Here is a 10,388-nt window from a genome sequence, read left to right as displayed (position 1 = left end):
GTGTGTGGTGGTGGTGGGGCGGGGGGGGGGGTTGACTTCAGATAAAGAGTGAGGTGTCTATATTTGAGGGACTTTAGCGTAATTGAGATATTGTGCACTCATGGTTGATCAATTTGTTTCACAGTTTGTACTATGAGATAACGATACTTTTGAACATGCATGATATACCTTGATGTACCAGAATTACAAACCTAAGATTGGAATTTTGGAATTTGAATCCATCATTAGCTTTTGTAATTCATTTAAACGGAGGTACATTTTTTAATCCGGGATTTCGTGATTTCAAATTCATATATCAAACCTAGAGATATACACATACGGGCATGTTCAAACTTTATAATCATCCTCTTTATTCATACACATACGCATTTTTGCTTTTGTCATCATATTTAGGATAAACACATTTGGAGTTTCATTTGAATTGGACCGTATGATGGTATTTGCTTGTAGTAGCTCAATGATCCATATTTGAATTGAATGGACAATCTAAGTTTCGAGTTGGAGACATTGATTTTCAAAACTTGCACTTTTTTTGCATGCAAAACAAACAAATTGTCGGCCATGATATCATAGTCGGTCGTAAGAGAGCAGAATACTTATAATTTTAGGCGCCAAAAGCTTCCAAACTTCCCGCTGACATCGAAATATCACGCACACGAAAGTTTAGCCCTGCGATATTCCTGTTTTACCCCTGCCACATGAACGGAAAAGGGCTGATTTGGTAACTCCATTGTTTTCCCCTCTTTGCACCCAACATTCTTCCCCGGAGCCCCTCCCCTTCCCCTCCCCGACACCCCCTGTTGGGGAACGTTGCTTAAAATAAAAAAATTCCTACGTTCACCAAGATCAATCTATGAGTTCATCTAGCAACGAGAGAGGGGAGTGCATCTACATACCCTTGTAGATCGCGTGCGGAAGCGTTCAAGAGAACGGCGTTGAGGGAGTCGTTCTCGTCGTGATCCAAATCACCGGAGATCCTAGCGCCGAACGGACGGCACCTCCGCGTTCAACACACGTACGGTCAGCGTGACGTCTCCTCCTTCTTGATCCAGCAAGGGGGGAGGAGAGGTTGATGAAGATCCAGCAACACGACGGCGTGGTGGTGGATGCAGCAGGGTTCCGGCAGAGCTTCGCCGAGCTTCTGCGAGAGGCAGAGGTGTAGCAGGGGAGAGGGAGGCGCCAAGACTTCAGGGTGCGGCTGCCCTCCCTCCCCCCTCCTTTATATAGGCTCCCTGGGGGGCGCCGGCCCTGGAGATTGAATCTCCCAAGGGGGGCGGCGGCCAGGGGGGTGGAGTGCCCCCCAAGCCAAGTGGAGGCGCACCCACCCTAGGGTTTCCAACCCTAGGCGCAGGGGGGGGCCAAGGGGGGCGCACCAGCCCACTAGGGGCTGGTCCCCTCCCCACTTCAGCCCACGGGGCCCTCTGGGATAGGTGGCCCCACCCGATGGACCCCCGGGACCCTTCCGGTGGTCCCGGTACAATACCGGTGACCCCAGAAACTCTTCCGATGGCCGAAACAGCACTTCCTATATATAATTCTTTACCTCTAGACCATTCCAGAACTCCTCGTGACGTCCGGGATCTCATCCGGGAGTCTGAACAACTTTCGGTTTGCTGCATACTCATATTCATACAACCCTAGCGTCACCGAACCTTAAGTGTGTAGACCCTACGAGTTCGGGAGACATGTAGACATGACCGAGACGGCTCTCCGGTCAATAACCAACAGCGGGATCTGGATACCCATGTTGGCTCCCACATGCTCCTCGATGATATCATCAGATGAACCACGTTGTCGAGGATTTAAGCAACCCCGTATACAATTCCCTTTGTCAATCGGTACATTACTTGCCCGAGATTCGATCGTCGGTATCCCAATACCTCGTTCAATCTCGTTACCGGCAAGTCACTTTACTCGTACCGTAATGCATGATCCCATGACCAGACACTTGGTCACTTTGAGCTCATTATGATGATACACTACCGGTGGGCCCAGTGATACCTCTCCGTCATACGGAGTGACAAATCCCAGTCTCGATCCGTGTCAACCCAACAGATACTTTCGGAGATACCTGTAGTGCACCTTTATAGTCACCCAGTTACGTTGTGACGTTTGGTACACCCAAAGCACTCCTACGGTATCTGGGAGTTACACGATCTCATGGTCTAAGGAAAAGATACTTGACATTGGAAAAGCTCTAGCAAAACGAACTACACGATCTTGTGTTATGCTTAGGATTGGGTCTTGTCCATCACATCATTCTCCTAATGATGTGATCCCGCTATCAATGACATCCAATGTCCATAGTCAGGAAACCACGACTATCTATTGATCAACGAGCTAGTCAACTAGAGGCTCACTAGGAACATGTTGTGGTCTAAGTATTCACACATGTATTACGATTTCCGGATAATACAATTATAGCATGAATAAAAGACAATTATCATGAACAAGGAAATATAATAATAATCATTTTATTATTGCCTCTAGGGCATATTTCCAACAGTCTCCCACTTGCACTAGAGTCAATAATCTAGTTACATTGTGATGAATCGAACACCCATAGAGTTCTGGTGTTGATCATGTTTTGCTCACGGATGAGGTTTAGTCAACGGATCTGCGACATTCAGATATGTATGTACTTTGCAAATATCTATGTCTCCATCTTGAACATTTTCACGGATGGAGTTGAAACGACGCTTGATGTGCCTGGTCTTCTTGTGAAACCTGGGCCCCTTGGCAAGGGCAATAGCTCCAGTGTTGTCAGAGAAGAGAGTGATTGGCCCCGACGCATTGGGTATGACTCCTAGGTCGGTGATGAACTCCTTCATCCATATTGCTTCATGTGCTGCCTCCGAGGCTGCCATGTACTCCGCTTCACATGTAGATCCCGCCACGACGCTCTGCTTGCAACTGCACCAGCTTACTGCTCCATGATTGAACATATACACGTATCCGGTTTGTGACTTAGAGTCATCCAGATCTGTGTCGAAGCTAGCATCAACGTAACCCTTTACGACGAGCTCTTCGTCACCTCCATAAATGAGAAACACGTCCTTTGTCCTTTTCAGGTACTTAAGGATATTCTTGACCGCTGTCTAGTGTTCCTTGCCGGGATTACTTTGGTACCTTCCTACCAAACTTACGGCAAGGTTTACATCAAGTCTGGTACACAGCATGGCATACATAATAGATTCTATGGCTGAGGCATAGGGGATGACACTCATCTCTTCTTTATCTTTTGCCGTGGTCGGGCATTGAGCCGAGCTCAATCTCACACATTGCAATACAGGCAAGAACCCTTTCTTGCACTGATCCATTTTGAACTTCTTCAAAAGCTTATCAAGGTATGTGCTTTGTGAAAGACCTATGAGGCGTCTCGATCTATCCCTATAGATCTTGATGCCTAATATGTAAGCAGCTTTTCCAAGGTCCTTCATTGAAAAACACTTATTCAAGTAGGCCTTAATGCTATCCGAAAGTTCTATATCATTTCCTATCAAAAGTATGTCATCTACATATAATATGAGAAATGCTACAGAGCTCCCACTCACTTTCTTGTAAACGCAGGCTTCTCCATAAGTCTGCATAAACCCAAACGCTTTGATCATCTCATCAAAGTGAATGTTCCAACTCCGAGATGCTTGCACCAGCCCATAAATGGATCGTTGGAGCTTGCATACCTTGTTAGCATTTTTAGGATCGACAAAACCTTCCGTCTGCATCATATATAGTTCCTCCTTAAGATAGCCGTTAAGGAATGTCGTTTTGACGTCCATCTGCCATATCTCATAATCATAGTATGCGGCAATTGCTAACATGATTCAGACGGACTTCAGCTTTGCTACGGGAGAGAAAGTCTCATCATAGTCAACCCCTTGAATTTGCCGATAACCCTTAGCGACAAGTCGAGCTTTATAGATGGTAATATTACCATCCGCGTCCGTCTTCTTCTTAAAGATCCATTTGTTTTCTATCGCTCGCCGATCATCGGGCAAGTCTGTCAAAGTCCATACTTTGTTTTCATACATGGATTCTATCTCGGATTGCATGGCTTCAAGCCATTTGTTGGAATCTGGGCCCGCCATCACTTCTTCATAGTTCGAAGGTTCACCGTTGTCTAACAACATGATTTCCAGGACAAGGTTGCCATACCACTCTGGTGTGGAACGTGTCCTTGTGGACCTACGAAGTTCAGTAGCAACTTGATCCTAAGTACCTTGATCATCATCATTAATTTCCTCTCCGGTTGGTGTAGGCACCACAGGAACATTTTCCTGAGCTGCACTACTTTCTGGTTCAAGAGGTAGCACTTCATCGAGTTCTACTTTCCTCCCACTTACTCCTTTCGAGAGAAACTCTTTTTCCAGAAAGGATCCGTTCTTGGCAACAAAGATCTTGCCTTCGGATCTAAGGTAGAAGGTATACCCAATGGTTTCCTTAGGGTATCCTATGAAGACGCATTTTTCCAACTTGGGTTCGAGCTTTTCAGGTTGAAGTTTCTTGACATAAGCATCGCATCCCCAAACTTTTAGAAACGACAGCTTAGGTTTCTTCCCAAGCCATAATTCATATGGTGTCATCTCAAAGGATTTAGACGGTGCCCTATTTAAAGTGAATGTAGCTGTCTCTAGAGCGTATCCCTAAAATGATAGCGGTAAATCGGTAAGAGACATCATAGATCGCACCATATCCAATAGAGTGCGATTACGATGTTCGGACACACTGTTACGCTGAGGTGTTCCAGGCAGCGTGAGTTGTGAAACGATTCCACATTTTCTTAAGTGTGTACCAAATTCATGACTTAAATATTCTCCTCCATGATCTGATCGTAAGAATTTTATCTTTCGGTCACGTTGATTCTCTACTTCATTCTGAAATTCCTTGAACTTTTCAAAGGTCTCAGACTTGTGTTTCATCAAGTAGACATACCCATATCTACTCAAGTCATCGGTGAGAGTGAGAACATAACGATATCCTCCGTGAGCCTCAACGCTCATTGGACTGCACATATCGGTATGTATGATTTCCAATAAGTTGGTTGCTCGCTCCATTGTTCCGGAGAACGGAGTCTTGGTCATTTTGCCCATGAGGCATGGTTTGCATGTGTCAAATGATTCATAATCGAGAGACTCTAAAAGTCCATCAGCATGGAGCTTCTTCATGCGCTTGACACCAATGTGACCAAGGCGGCAGTGCCACAAGTATGTGGGACTATCATTATCAACTTTACATCTTTTGGTATTCACACTATGAATATGTGTAACATTACGTTCGAGATTCATTAAGAATAAACCATTGACCATCGGGGCATGACCATAAAACATATCTCTCATATAAATAGAACAACCATTATTCTCGGATTTAAATGAGTAGCCATCTCGCATTAAACGAGATCTAGATACAATGTTCATGCTCAAACTTGGCACTAAATAACAATTATTGAGGTTTAAAACTAATCCCGTAGGTAAATGTAGAGGCAGCGTGCTGACGGTGATCACATCGACCTTGGAACCATTCCCGACGCGCATCGTCACCTCGTCCTTCGCCAGTCTCCGCTTATTCCGCAGCTCCTGCTGTGAGTTACAAATATGAGCAACGGCACCGGTATCAAATACCCAGCAGTTACTACGAGTACTGGTAAGGTACACATCAATTACATGTATATCACATATACCTTTAGTATTGCCGGCCTTCTTGTCCGCTAAGTATTTGGGGCAGTTCCGCTTCCAGTGACCCTTCCCTTTGCAATAAAAGCACTCAGTCTCAGGCTTGGGTCCATTCCTTGACTTCTTCTCGGCAACTGGCTTACCGGGCGCGGCAACATCTTTGCCATCCTTCTTGAAGTTCTTCTTACCCTTGCCCTTCTTGAACTTGGTGGTTTTATTGACCATCAACACTTGATGTTCTTTCTTGATTTCTACATCTGCTGACTTCAGCATTGAAAATACTTCAGGAATAGTTTTCACCATCCCCTGCATATTGTTCATCACAAAGCTCTTGTAGCTCGGTGGGAGCAACTGAAGGATTATGTCAATGACTGCCTCGTCCGGGAGGTTAATGTCCAGCTGGGACAGGCGGTTGTGCAACCCAGACATTTTGAGTATGTGCTCACTGACAGAACTATTTTCCTCCATCTTACAACTATAGAACTTGTCGGAGACTTCATATCTCTTGACCCGGGCATGAGCTTGGAAAACCAATTTCAGCTCCTCGAACATCTCATATGCTCCATGTTGCTCCAAACGCTTTTGGAGCCCCGGTTCTAAGCTGTAAAGCATGCTGCACTGAACGAGAGAGTAATCATCAGCACGTGACTGCCAAGCGTTCATAATGTCTTGGTTCTCTGGGATGGGTGCTTCACCTAGCGGTCCTTCTAGGACATATGCTTTCTTGGCAGCTATGAGGATTATCCTCAGGTTCCGGACCCAGTCCGAATAGTTGCTGCCATCATCTTTCAGCTTGGTTTTCTCTAGGAACGCGTTGAAGTTCATGTTGACATGAGCGTTGGCCATTTGATCTACAAGACATATTTTGCAAAGATTTTAGACTAAGTTCATGATAATAAGGTTCATCTAATCAAATTATTTAATGAACTCCCACTCAGACTAGACATCCCTCTAGTCATCTAAGTGTTACACGATCCGAGTCGACTAGGCCGTGTCCGATCATCACGTGAGACGGACTAGTCATCATCGGTGAACATCTCCATGTTGATCGTATCTTCCATACGACTCATGTTTGACCTTTCGGTCTCTGTGTTCCGAGGCCATGTCTGTACATGCTAGGCTCGTCAAGTTAACCCTAAGTGTTTTTGCATGTGTAAAACTGTCTTACACCCGTTGTATGTGAACGTAAGGATCTATCACACCCGATCATCACGTGGTGCTTCGAAACGACGAACTTTAGCAATGGCGCACAGTTAGGGGGAACACTTTCTTGAAATTATTATAAGGGATTATCTTATTTACTACCGTCGTTCTAAGTAAACAAGATGTATAAACATAATAAACATCACATGCAATTATATAGTAGTGAGATGATATGGCCAATATCATATAGCTCCTTTGATCTCCATCTTCGGGGCTCCATGATCATCTTCGTCACCGGCATGACACCATGATCTCCATCATCATGATCTCCATCATCGTGTCTCCATGAAGTTGCTCGCCAACTATTACTTCTACTACTATGGCTAACGGTTTAGCAATAAAGTAAAGTAATTACATGGCGTTAAATCATTGACACGCAGGTCATACAATAATTAAGACAACTCCTATGGCTCCTGCTGGTTGTCATACTCATCGACATGCAAGTCGTGATTCCTATTACAAGAACATGATCTCATACATCACAATATATCATTCATCATTCATCACAACTTTTGGCCATATCATATCACATAGCAATTGCTGCAAAAACAAGTTAGACGTCCTCTAATTGTTGTTGCATCTTTTACGTGGCTGCAATTGGGTTCTAGCAAGAACGTTTTCTTACCTATGAATAACCACAACGTGATTTTGTCAACTTCTATTTACCCTTCATAAGGATCCTTTTCATCGAATCCGCTCCAACTAAAGTGGGAGAGACAGACACCCGCTAGCCACCTTATGCAACTAGTGCATGTCAGTCGGTGGAACCTGTCTCACGTAAGCATACGTGTAAGGTCGGTCCGGGCCGCTTCATCCCAGAATACCGCTGAAGCAAAATAAGACTAGTAGTGGCAAGCTAGTTGACAAGATCTACGCCCACAACAGATTTGTGTTCTACTCGTGCAATAGAGAACTACGCATAGACCTAGCTCTGATACCACTGTTGGGGAACGTTGCTTAAAATAAAAAAATTCCTACGTTCACCAAGATCAATCTATGAGTTCATCTAGCAACGAGAGAGGGGAGTGCATCTACATACCCTTGTAGATCGCGTGCGGAAGCGTTCAAGAGAACGGGGTTGAGGGAGTCGTTCTCGTCGTGATCCAAATCACCGGAGATCCTAGCGCCGAACGGATGGCACCTCCGCGTTCAACACACGTACGGTCAGCATGATGTCTCCTCCTTCTTGATCCAGGAAGGGGGAAGGAGAGGTTGATGAAGATCCAGCAGCACGACGGCGTGGTGGTGGATGCAGCAGGGTTCCGGCAGAGCTTCGCCGAGCTTCTGCGAGAGGGAGAGGTGTAGCAGGGGAGAGGGAGGCGCCAAGACTTCAGGGTGCGGCTGCCCTCCCTCCCCCCTCCTTTATATAGGCCCCCTGGGGGGCGTCGGCCCTGGAGATTGAATCTCCCAAGGGGGGCGGCGGCCAGCGGGGTGGAGTGCCCCCCAAGGCAGGTGGAGGCGCCCCCACCCTAGGGTTTCCAACCCTAGGCGCGGGGAGGGGGGGCAAGGGGGGGCGCACCAGCCCACTAGGGGCTGGTCCCCTCCCCACTTCAGCCCATGGGGATCTCATCCGGGACTCCGAACAACTTTCGGTTTGCTGCATACTCATATTCATACAACCCTAGCGTCACCGAACCATAAGTGTGTAGACCCTACGGGTTCGGGAGACATGTAGACATGACCGAGACGGCTCTCCGGTCAATAACCAACAGCAGGATCTGGATACCCATGTTGGCTCCCATATTCTCCTCGATGATCTCATTGGATGAACCATGATGTCGAGGATTTAAGCAACCCCGTATACAATTCCCTTTGTCAATCGGTACGTTACTTGCCCGAGATTCGATCGTCGGTATCCCAATACCTCGTTCAATCTCGTTACCGGAAAGTCACTTTACTCATACCGTAATGCATGATCCCGTGACCAGACACTTGGTCACTTTGAGCTCATTATGATGATGCACTACCGAGTGTGCCCAGTGATACCTCTCCGTCATACGAAGTGACAAATCCCAGTCTCGATCCGTGTCAACCCAACAGACACTTTCGGAGATACCTGTAGTGCACCTTTATAGTCACCTAGTTATGTTGTGACGTTTGGTACACCCAAAGCACTCCTACGGTATCCGGGAGTTACACGATCTCATGGTCTAAGGAAAAGATACTTGACATTGGAAAAGCTCTAGCAAAACGAACTACACGATCTTGTGCTATGCTTAGGATTGGGTCTTGTCCATCACATCATTCTCCTAATGATGTGATCTAGTTATCAATGACATCCAATGTACATAGTCAGGAAACCACAACTATCTATTGATCAACGAGCTAGTCAACTAGAGGCTCACTAGGGACATGTTGTGGTCTAAGTATTCACACGTGTATTACGATTTCCGGATAATACAATTATAGCATGAATAAAGGACAATTATCATGAACAAGGAAATATAATAATAATCATTTTATTATTGCCTCTAGGGCATATTTCCAACACCCCCAACCACGGCAAGCCGCCGAATCTAGTCCTCCGCTGCAGCGGTGGACCTCACACCCCGCCGGATCTACCTTCCGCACCTTGGAACCCCCAACTGCCAACTCACCACTTCACCGGAGCCGCTTCAGCGACTGGCTTGTCCACCGCTCCAGATCTCCTTGACCGGCATCATGGTCCACCGCAGCGGATCTGCTTAACCGGCGCTCTCGTCCACCACAGCGTAGGCCCTTCACTGACTCCCTTGTCCGCCCCTTCGCTGGCCCTTCATACAAGCCCTCGTCCGCCGCAATAGATCCGCCTCACCGAAAGCACTATACAATGCGCCCGCCGAAGCCTTCGTCCACTGCACCGGACCCGCTCCACGGACGCCATATTCAACTCCACTGGCCCTGCTTTACCGACGCCGCAGTGTCATCAGGTTATTTTGATTTGTATTCCTTTGTTTTTTCTCTTTATCGTGCAACTGTTCACTTACCACAGATGAGCTTTCTTGTATGTCTACAGGCGCCGCAACCGTAGCACCGGAGCCGCTTCAGCGACGGCGACAGCCAGCCCAAACTCAACCGCAACACGAGCACCATCGATGATCCTTAGCTATCAAGTATGACAACGATACCCATACGCCGCCGAGAATCAGGTACTATTATCCAACGGCCGGCGCCTACATTCACTTTCCTAGCATAAGCACCGCACCTTTGAATTTCTTCAGGGCATCATTCAGTTTTTCATGAGATGCGTTATTCTGCTTGCACCTGTAGGGCCATACTTCTGGCGGTGAACATGTTACATGTGCTAAATTACATACCAGTGCACATATAGTTAATATGCTAGTTTTGTTCTGATGCCACCTGTTGGTTCCATCAGACTGCTTAATGTTCTCTATGCTTAATTACACATCAACAAACTAGCATGTGGTTCCGCTGCTTTTGTTTGTTTTACCCTACATTTTCTGATGCTAGCTATTACATCACTGCTCTGAGCCTCTGTTCATTACTTGTTTGTGTGTTCTTGATCTTCCCAAGTTG

The sequence above is a fragment of the Triticum dicoccoides genome, chromosome 1B, assembly GCF_002162155.2.
Source record: "Triticum dicoccoides isolate Atlit2015 ecotype Zavitan chromosome 1B, WEW_v2.0, whole genome shotgun sequence".
NCBI lineage: Eukaryota > Viridiplantae > Streptophyta > Magnoliopsida > Poales > Poaceae > Triticum > Triticum dicoccoides.
This window is presented reverse-complemented; position numbering follows the sequence as displayed.